Source organism: Dunckerocampus dactyliophorus, chromosome 9 (assembly GCF_027744805.1).
Source record: "Dunckerocampus dactyliophorus isolate RoL2022-P2 chromosome 9, RoL_Ddac_1.1, whole genome shotgun sequence".
Lineage (NCBI taxonomy): Eukaryota > Metazoa > Chordata > Actinopteri > Syngnathiformes > Syngnathidae > Dunckerocampus > Dunckerocampus dactyliophorus.
In genome coordinates, this window is record NC_072827.1 from 14,079,515 (window position 1) to 14,091,545 (window position 12,031).

Genomic DNA, 12,031 nt, shown 5'->3' on the forward strand with positions numbered 1-12,031 from the left:
CTAAGAATGATGAGGAAGCGAAATGAGGGTTGACCGCACCGGATAAACAATTTGATTTGGAGCTGCTTCTTCAATGAGATGGTTGACCGCATCCACCTCCACCCTCCCCAACGCAAACACACACACACGCACACACACTCGTGGATGCTAATTGATTGAGAAGCATTGTCATATGAACATTGTCTGAGAGGGGAGAAGAGCGGGGCTACAGCTGTTTCATTTCCCAGACCTACTTAAGTGTTTTAACAGACAAAAACTGAGACGTGCACACACACACACACACACACACACAGAGGCAGGCTTGATGGCACGCAGACATGCTATCATACAACTCGACAGAATGCATCGCAATATAAAAACACGTTATCGACCGCATCCAAAGATGTAATTGCATGCGATCTGATGAGACGCACATGCCGGGAGTGTCAGGTCACCTTTAGGACATGAATGATTATGTCTCATCATGAATGTATCAAAATGAAATCTAGGTCGAAGACACAAAGATCATCAAACATGTGTGACAGGTCTCATGCACAACAACAAAGAAATGATCACGTCATTGCTCTGCTTGGTATTGTAATAATTCTGTGATTAATGAACAATTGTCATAGCCCTGAGCTAAATAACATCATTGTCAATAGCAGTCTGGCAGAAGGGTGAAAGGCAAAAAAACACAAAAATCCACCCAAAAGTAGTTCCCAAGAAAACAGTGGTAATAGGGTGACCATATTTTGATGACCGAAAACAAGGACACTCTGCCCGGGTAATGGAATACTCAAATTACACTCAAAGTTTACCCAAAGATGCCTTATAATTTCAATACATTTATAGCAAGGGTGTTCAAAGTGCGACCTGCGGCTGTGTTTTTATTGGACTGCAGCACATTTTAAAAACATAATTTAACATGAAAACAAGAAAAACAGTTCAAATGAAAAAAATCTACACAATTTACAAGAAAATAATATTAAAAGAAAAACAACATCACAATATCACGAGGAAAAATAACGTAATTTTAGTAACATGTAGTTGAAATATTAACAAAAAAGACATAATGTTATAACAAACAAAACAACAAATAAAGTAGTCATTTTTGGAAAATTAGGTTGTGGAAAAAGTTATGTTACAAGAATAAACTCAAAATATTGTGGGAATAAAGTCATAATTCAGAGAAGAAAATTTACACAAGGAAAGTTGAAATAATTGGAAAATAAAAACAAAAACAACAGAACAATGGAAAAAAAAACTAATTTTAAGAGAATATAGTCAAAATATAATAAGTTATATGAGAAAAAAATGTTGCAATTTTAATAATAAATAAACTAAACTAAACTACACTAATATTATAAGGGAAAATAATGTCATTTTAGTTGCATAGTGTTGACATTATAAGGAATTCTTTTTTATTTTTTTTTAAGTCATAATATTATAAGAACCAAACAAAACAATATAAAGTTGTAATTTTTGGAAAACCTGTTCAGGGAAAAAGGTATAATATTATGGGAATAAAGTCATAATATTACAAAAAAATTAAGAAGATTATTTAAGAAGAAAGTTGAAATATTTGGAAAACAATAATTACATTTTTTAAGTTAATAATAATAGTAATATTAATAGTAAAAGTAAATACAGTAATAATAATAAAAACAAATAATTACACCTACATCACAAAGCTGATATGCAGTTTTTTTCTTGAGATAAAGTGGCCCCTTGTCATTATGTGGCCATTGGTTGAAAAGGTTTGGACACCCCTGATTTAAAGTATGCCACTTCTGTATGGACAGAAAATTGGAAAATTACAAAATACTACTCAATAACCTCAGATCAATACCAAAGGAAGAACTTTCAAAAACGTCCAGAATCTGGCATGAAAATGATTCCAAAAACAGAACGACACAGGTCAAGCGACTGACGAGAATGAGATGAGGTCAAATGCTTGTTAATTTTTGGAATGTACCGATATTTTTGGGAAAAATGTGCCCTCTAAAGATGCAAGACCCTGGGAATATGAATCCGCTGTGCAATTCTACAAGACTTTGCTTTTTATTTGGCATTTTGGCACCAGTAATTCATAAAGCCATCTACACAGCAGCCTCCGATTACGTCACATGCTGCAGTATGCCCTAATGCCGCTCAATTGAATGGCCTGATGAAAAACAATGAAAACCAGAATGGCCAGAACTGAACGTGAATACCAGGGCATGTCCTGGGAAAATAGCCTATGTAGTAAAATGACATTAAACAGTAGGACAGAAAATTAAATGATGTGAGAATAAAAGCATCAATTCTTTGTTGTAAGCTTGACTCAAGCACTGATAAACAAACACAATAAACAATTTATCATGACTACTTAGTATGTGATCCAGTACAAGGGCTCAGCATTAAGTCTTACTGCAGGTTTATTATTTAGGTCATAATTTCCCCTGGACTGTATCATACTCAGAGGTGTTTATGAATATTTTGACAACCGCCTTTTAGACAAATGAGCCCCCATTAGAAGCATACTGCACTCTTGCACAAACACCACTCACTGTGACCTCAACAATAAACCGGGTCACCAAAAAGCGCAATAATTAGCATCTGTACTTGTCATTAGTTTACACTGCCAAATAATTAATGAACCTGCTCTACTAAAACAAAAAAAAAAAACAAGGGCAGTGATGAACTGGTGATGGAAGGAACCACATCTACACTAACTCAACTTGTTTCCTCTGTCCCGTCTGCCTTCCTTTGCTTTCCTCTTTATAACTGAACCTTAAAACAAGGTGCACAATGAAACACAAAGGGTTTAATGTACCCCCTCCTATCACACAGACGTGCAGTTTACCTATTTTAGGGTCCTTCTCTCACTTCAGTGCTGAATGACGCTGCAATAAAACAGACAATAGACAAATGGTCAGTGAAGAACAGCCTCTGCCCTGAGTGTTAAATAGTCGCAATCAGTCATTAAGTCAGTCAATGAGCTTACATTATGGTCACAGCAGCCCTTTTTACTCTCAGAATGCACCATTTTGCCATAAAAGTGAGCCTTAAAACAGTCCTTGGTTGTTTCAAAGAGCCTAACACCAGCAAGATGTTGCCCCAGCATGTGAATCTACAGTATATAAACAAGTATTTGTAGTATCGCTACCTAGTGTTATGTAACTATACTATCTACATGTATAGTTTTTACAAAATGACACAAGGCTGTTACTTCCTTTGAAAAATGTTTCAAAAGCATATGGGTCATCATGAAGAAAAAAATAAATGAAAACGGTTTTCAATGGTGTCCTCTTTCAAATGTGAAAGATAACTGGATTTCGGCAATGCAACTGCAGCGTAAACAGACAAAATATGAGCCTGCCGTAGTCAAAATGGACAGATTGATGATCTATACACACGACTGTCTACCCTAGAATTTTTAAAAAGAAAAAAAACATCCACAAGACATAAGAACTACAGCAAAAGCCTGCAGTAAAGCATTAAGTCTAAATCTATTACATTACAGGTCGACAGATAATTAAATCAGGTCCGACCGTGTCCAGTGAACTAAAGCTGAAGTAACCTTCAGCATCGGGGGGGGGTCAATCCAGGCCATCTAAGCGATATGTAATGTTAAATATATTTATGATTTCTTTATTACTGTTGAATTATGTGTTGTCGCTGTCTACTGTTCACTGATGTATTCATTTTCACTGTATTCATGTTTCTTCCTTAGAGAGTTTTTCCTTGCCTCTGTCGCTAAAGTGCTCGGTAATGTGGGGTTCAGTTGGTTTTCTTGAATACGGGTGGTCCTCGGCTTAAGGCGCTCTCCATGGTTAAAATGACTTAACAACTTAATTTTGGTCCGTAAACACAAAAGTTGCTTGAGAACTAGTTAGAGGGGAAAAATACACTAAGCATGGCTCACGCGCAGCCTCCACCTTGACCAACAATCTCTTTATGGCAAAAACAATACAGGCTACTGTCGGCTGTAACTACGCCAGAACAAAATCAGCAAACTCATCAGTCCTGTACACACTTTCCTTAAAAAATATCAAGATATATATCGTATATCGATATTCAACCTAAATATAACAGGATATGAGTTTGGTCCATATCCCCCAGCCCTGCATTGTACCTTGAAGGACTAAAACTGACATGTGCAGTACCCGTGTTTCTGACAGTATGTTGAACCGTCATGTCTCCATGCAGTTACTATCCATTCAACATCGTAAGCCACGCATTCAGAAAGAGAGATTTGGAGCCATGTGTTCTCTCTTTTCCCTGCAAACACAACTGGCTGAACCCAACTCCTCCCAAACACAGTTGGCTTTCTCGGGGTGACCCCCTACTGCTGCCCCACTCCATGAAGACTAATGGGTTGTGACTCTTAAGTGTGTGTGCGCACATACACCACCACACTGAGAGAAATAATGGCCTTATCTATCTGTCTCGACAATCTCTGCGACCCCTATTACCCTTTTATTTGGCTGAGCACTATCCCAGGAGCAGCACTGGAACAAGGCCATTCAAATAAATAGCAACTCTGTCCATCCATAATGCCATTTGCCTGAGTCATGTTTGTAGTAGCAAAACATCCTGACAACTTCTTCACCACCTGCTCCCATCGGGATCTCAATTTCCTCCTCAGCATGCTGAACAGCCTTAGCAGTCATTAGTGAAGCCTGTGCAGAAATGCATCGAGTTGAACATCCAGTTGCTGTCAAAACGGTGGAAACAATAGTACAATAGTACAATAATTGATCAATAACTTAATTTACAAGTTGACAAAACAGTGCATCCAAATATTTACTGATTCATTACAGCAAATAGCGTATGATTGACAAATGGTCACATACTTTGTCTTGATGTATGAAAGGAATTATCTCTACCATATATGTATGTTTTGTTTTCTACTGGAAACAAGTGATCTGCATATGGTGCGCCGAGGCAGGGGCACACACCAAACCCTCTTAAAGCGCGCCCCTCCTCACCCTATAGTGATGTGCGAATCAATACTGAAATATCGATACCGCCGATACCAGATCTTTATGCTCTCAAATCAATCCTCAAATCGAAATAGCGATACTTTGATACTTCAATCATTTGTGGTAATGTATATCATTAACAGGAAGATAAGTTATCATTGTCTAAATCAGAGGTCGGTAATCAATTGCAGTTGCCCGAGCCCCCTCAACTGGCTCCTCTCGATGTGAAGGAGCAGCGGCTCTACTCTGAGCTCCTCCCGGATGACCGAGCTCCTCATCCTATCTCTTAGGGTGAGTCCAGCTACCCTTTGGAGGAAACTCATTTCAGCGGCTTGTATCCGCGATCTCATTCTTTCGGTCACGACCCAAAGCTCATGACCATAGGTGAGGGTGGGAAGATAAATTGATCGGTAAATTGAGAGCTTTGCCTTCTGGCTCAGCTCTTTCTTCACCACGACAGTCCGGTACAGCGACCACATTACTGCAGACCCTGCGCCGATCCGGCTATCGAACTCACGCTCCAACCTTCCCTCACTCGTGATACTTGAACTCCTCCACCTGGGGAAGGACCTCATTCCCAACCCGGAGGGAGCAATCCACCCTTTTCCGACTGAGAACCTTGGCCTCAGATTCGGAGGTGCTGAGTCTCATCCCAGAAGCTTCACACTCAGATGCAAACCGTCCCAGTAAACGCTGCAGGTCACAGCCCGATGAGGCCATCAGGACCACATCGTCTGCACGAGATCCTAAGGCCACTGAACTGGACTCCCTCGACACCTTGGCTGCTCCAAGAAATTCTGTCCATGAAAATTATGAACAGAATTGGTGACAAAGGGCAGCCTTGGCGGAGGCCAGCGTTCACCGGAAACAGGTTTGACTTACTGCTGGCAATGTGAACCAGGCTCCTGCTCCGGTTGTACAAAGACTGAATGACACGGAGTAGTGCGCCACCAATTCCATACTCTTGGAGCATGGTCGAATGCCTTTTCCAAGTCCACAAAGCACATGTAGACCGGTTGGGCAAACTCCAAATACCTCCAGTACCCTTGCAAGGGTGTAGAGCTCCCAGTGTTACACAACCAGGACACATGGGCGTTGAAGTCTCCCAGCAAAACGACGGAGTCACCAGTTGGGGTGCTCTCCCGCACCCCTCTGATGGACTCCAAGAAGGCTGGGTACTCTGAACTGCCGTTCGGCGCGTCTGCACAAACGACAGTCAGGACCCTTTCCCCAACCCGAATGAACCTCTCGTTAACCGGGGATGACTCCAACACAGAGGCACCGAGCCGGGGGGCTATTAATGAGCCCACACCAGCTCGCGGCCTCTTCCCCTGCAGCAACTCCAGAGTAGAACAAGGTCCAGCCCCTCTCGAGGAGTTTGGATCCAGAACCCAAACTGTGGGTCAAGGTGACTCCGACTATATCTAGTCGGAATGTCTCAACCTCTCTCACAAGTTCGGGCTCTTTCCCCGCCAGAGAAGTGACATTCCATGTCCCAAGAACCAGGTTTGGCCGCCGAAGACCAGGTCGCCTTGGCGCCCGCCCTCGACCGCAACCCAAAGCACAATGCACCGGACCCTTATGCTTGCCCCCGCAGGTGGTGGGTCTACAGGGGGGGAGATCCCGTGTGGCTTGTTTGGTCTGAGCCCGGCCGGGCCCCGCGGGTGAGAGCCCAACCACCAGGCGCTCGCCTGCGAGCCCCTCCCCGAATCCAAATCATACAAAAATGGGGGCATTCGAAAATCAAGAATTGACTGTGTCCGGAGAGGTGTTTGTTTGCAGATAGTTTTCAAATCATGTTATGTTAAACCACAGCTTCATGTATCCCACACAGACAAACCAGTACCTTTTTAAAGCAGGGGTCACCAACCTTTTTGAAGCTGAGAGCTACTTGTTGGGTACCGATTCATGCGAAGGGCTACCAGTTTGATACACACTTCTGAAATAGCCAAACCCGCAGGCTCTTTCTCGTAGTGCACTTCCCTGTGGGTAGTTAGCATGGTCGCTTGTGTGACACGTTGTGAAATGTCTCTCCGCTTTGTGCTGTAAAAAAAACAAAAAAAAACTACCTTCCATTCATCCTGAAAATTATATGTTTTCTTACTTTTTTCTGCCATCTTTTTGGGAGCCAGTCATCTCCTCATTTTCGCTGCACCTGCTAGCTTGTTCCCACGTTGGTATGATCTCCACAATCGCTATGTTTTGGTCATGCACACAATACTGACCTTTGAACTGTACTAGGTCAGAGTTCATTGATATTAAACATTTTTAAAGTGTTTTAAAGTATAGAAAGATGCAGCTCACTGGTAAGTGGCGCTATGTGCGCTATTTTTTTAAAACAGGATGGCGGGAACGACTCATGTGGTCCTTAGGGGCGACCTGATGTCCGCAGGCACCATGTTGGTGATCCCTGTACTAAAGCATAGATACATAGATAGTTAGAATATAGATATATAGATAGTTAAAACATAATTGTATTGATTAAAATGAATTGAAATTCAAATAGATGTGAATAAAATGAGAGAGGAGGGAGATAAGCCATCCACAGGTGATGAAAAGTGTGTGTGTCAGTTCATGCATTGTAAGGATAATTTCACCGAAAAGACATTGTTTGATTTCAATATCAAACGGCTGTGAAGAAAAGCTTTTGAAATAGCAGACTAATTGCTGTAATGGTCTCTTCCACTGCATCGCTCTCTCTCTCTGCTCTCTGCCAGTTCTCCTTTCACACTTGTATTCTAATGACCTGCTCCCATCTTTTTGTCTTGTCGTCTTGCACGTGCATGCACATTTGTGAGTGACGGGTTAATGAGAAGTGCTTTTTCATGCAACAGACAAAAGGCGAGAATGCCTCGGTGACACACACATTTACAAACATTGCACACACTTTTCTATATTTTAGGAATTTAGGCGCTGAAATATAGAAAAATTCAGCAAAGACTGACATATAGGAGCAACAATTCCATTAGTCACAATATGCTATTCAGCCCACTCTATTTTCTATCCCTCTAGTGCAGAAATAAATACGTCAGCTGTCTCTGGTCATTGGCACAAAATACACACACACACACACACACACACACGCGCATACATGCTTGCTAATGTGCACTGCAGACTAAAACTGATCAAATGAAAAATAAAAGTGACGCGAGTCACTAAATCACGTTTTAAAATGCTTACCAAATATTACATTTGCAAAGAAATACAGTTCAGTTTTGTGTCAGTAAAGCAAAATTTTGTAGTGCGACAGGAAGTCATCGGTTTACGTTTTGTGGTTAGAATGCGCTCCCATAAATTACTTGAAACTGCACACCTGTAAAATCAACTAAAATAATCAACACACTTTAAGAGGTCACTTGCGAATGTGCAGGCTGAATGATGGAGGCATTATCCCAAGGATGCACAAACCTGACAAAGACAAAAACCCAAAACACCTGAAAACCCAATGCGTTAACTAATAATGACAGAACACGGCACAGCTGAGAGAACACAATGGGACTGATTTGTCTGAAAGCAGAAAAGTGTGCCTGGTTAGAACTGATAACACTAACAAGAGACAGCTAAAAGTAAAAATGAACTGGAGTTTTCAATGTTCTGTTCAGGGTCTTTCAATCAGAAGTCTAGTAAAAGCAGGGAGGTTTTTTGTGTTTTTTAAACTTTAGCACGCAAACAGCATTATCAAAACAACTGAAAACATTTTCATATGAAAGCCACGCCAGTGCCCCAAACAACGGTAATCTAACTTGAATGGCAAATTGCATTTATGGCAGCAGAAAAAGGAGTGGAACAGTCGTGACTTTATTCGATGGAAAAAAAATATCAAGGGACTTTATGCTCCCAAAGCATCCTAACTTTACATTTCTGCCTAACTTTCTACGGTGGAAACTTGGTTACTGTCATTAATTTGTTCCAGAAGGTCCGACTCCAACCGAAACGGACGCTAACCAAATCAATTTTCCCCCTATGAAATAATGTAAATCCAATGAATTTGTTTCAGAAAGCCAGAAATGTTACCACAAAACATCTCCAAATGTTCTCTATGGGATTTAAATGAGGGGAACATGCAGGATGGCCCAAAAGAGTGGTGTGAGGGATGAGGGATGCCCGCTGCAACAACTGTACATAAGCATCCACCGTTTGACAACCCTGCACCACCTGAGCTCTGGTGTTCCACTGAATGAAAAAGCACCCGGATCATGATGGACCCCCCTGATGTAGAAAACATCTCAGGTGGGATCTCCTTGTCATGCCAGTAACATTGGAAGCCATCTGGACCGTCAAGGTTAGATTTTTTCTCATCAGAGAATACATTTTTTCCACCTTTCAATGTCCCATGTTTGCTCCCTGGCAAAGTCTAAACGGGCAGTTTTGTGGCGTTGAAGGAGACGAGGTCTTTGAATTCCTTTTTTGTTTTTTAAACCCTTTTCCTTCTGATGTCGTCTGATGATTATTGCGCTTCAGTCGGCACCAGTCAGGGCCTTAATTTGCGTGGAAGACCGCCCTGTGTCTTGATGGACAGCCAATTGGATCCCCCGGCTCAGCACAGGTGTGATTTTTTTGGGTCTACTACTTGACTTTTTTGTTCCATAATGCTCAGGATCTTTCAAAAAATTTAGAATGACTGATTTACTGCACCCAACCTCAGCAGCAATGGCCCGCTGCGAGAGACCTTGCTTATGCAGCTCGACAATCCGACCACGTTCAAAAAGAGATGACAGTGTGAATGCCTGACAGAAAATGAAAATTTTGAACAGATTTTGGCTTTTATAGCTTGTGGTCTTAAACTTTTGATCAGCTGATAAACAGCCTATTTCAGCTGAATTGTTTTTTTTCAATAAATTACTTTTTCAAAATGTTGTTTGTCTCACTCCCCCTTGTTGCTTTTGCATATTGTAGCTCTACTTAAAACCTCAATAAGATCCAAATGTGCAAGATGCAAATTCTAGCAATTTTTCAACTGGTCTTGAGATTTTGATCAGGAGTGTAGATACCGTATGCATACACAGTAAATGTGCAGATGTATGGGTGCATGGGGAAATGCAATTTATATTTGTTATATTATAGCATTACTTATTCATGCGACATTTGCATAGGTCAGAATACACACACGCACAACAGGAGCTCAAGGATATGCATCAGAGTGAGAGGCTGCACACAAACAAGCGCCCCGGGCATTTGGGGGCACAGTGCCTTGCTCAATGGCAAGCAATAGTAGAATAAATCAGAACCTCTCAAAAATGCAAACATCTGGAAAGGAACCACTGAACTCCGTGAAAGGTTTATAACAACAAAGGAACAATGTGGACTTCATGTCCTGTGCTGCTTCTTATTCTCAAATGGAATAAAAAAAAAGAGGATAGAGGGCTGATCAATACTAAGATGGAAAATAAATGGAGTAATAAGAAAGTGAAAAGCTCACAGAGGGGAGCAATATTTCAGAAAAAGAGGATCAAAATCAAGCTGCCAGTGCAATAAAAGATATTGAGCAATCATATATCCTGACTTGTCTGCTGGACTTCAAGCACTTCCACGCTAAGTGATTACATTAACTGACCAGTCAGCTGACATCAATATCACACACACACACACTAAGGGGAAACCCGATAACGGTCATCACTAATCCTTACCCTGAAATGGCCTGTTTTTTAAGCATGGTCCGTTTTTGTGTGTGTTGTGCTGTAGGAGGTTTGTGTGAAAGCCACCTCGGTGAAGGACGGAGAAGAGACTGCAGACGGAAGGAAAGCGAGATGACCAAAGGTCAAGTAGTGTAAAGAAAAAGGAAGTGTGAGGACAAACAAGCTCTCTGCTTGGTTTCCTCTATCTGTTGACTGCAGCAATAGGCTCCTACTCTTTGATGTTTTATTTGACTATAAAAATGACAAAAACAAACACACGCGACTCTAAAGTGCTGGTTATGTACAGCATGTTACAGTATTCGTCTTCTTAGGGATGCTCTGATCCATCTGCCACCAATCAGCATTGCCCGTGACAAAGCACGTGATCGGCATTTGCGATGAATACCTTCCAACGCCTATCACCTCTGGCTCGTACTATTGCTCCCTGTAGTGTCTTGCCCTAATGTCTTGGGTAGCGCCCCCTACCACTTTCCTTCACACTGTGCAGGCGTGCCAAACCCAGAACAAACATGTCCGCAGTGTGGACCTTACCTGCCGTTTGTGAGAGTGATACATTTTGCACCCTGCAAAACATGTCACGATAAATGTTGGTTGGTTGATGTCGGATGTCCACAACACAACAATACGGTAATAGCATGTTTATTGTGGTTAATTGGTTCCAGACCCCACCATAACAAGTGAATTTCTGCGAAGTAGGATTCCTTATTTATAAATAGAATATTTTTGTAGGTAGATCATAGAAAGCCTGTTTACAAGCTTTTAAACATGTTTTTTTTTCAACATTATTAGAGCCCTCATGACATGAAATAACACCCCTATAGTCACCTTTACACTTGTATTACCCAATATACTAGACATGACGACAGAAAATAAGACATATTAGAAAAAAAAAAATAACGAAACATAGGCTCACATGTTAGCAATGGGAGAGTTCCTTGTTTTTTGCTGGGCAGCGTAGTGCCTGCCGTGGCTATTGTCTCATAAATGTAATGTGATCGGGGTTGAATGACAAATTAGTAAGCCTTTTTATTAGACACAGGGCACTTTGTCTTATAGGCAGAATAGCTCAAAACACAGCATGAACGATTCCACACTTCCTAGTTCTCGTCTTCTACAGACTTATTTACTTAAAGCTGGCTATAACCCAGCATGGAGAACGTCACTGCCCTTTGTAGCCCACACTCTAAACAGCAGCTCAGAATTACACAATACACCCGCCAAAATGGTAACCTACTGACACTTAGTTACCAGTGCAAGATACCACATATTACGCCTTTAAATGCATCTTCTGAATGCCCTATATTTGTATTTTTGTTAATTTAGCCTTTTTTTTTGCTTGGAAATGCTTAATTCAGGCCAATAATATGTCAAATTTGCTTAAATATGCATTTTTTAAACGCATGATAGGCCCAATTCAACCACAAAAACAGCGATAATTGATTTATTTAT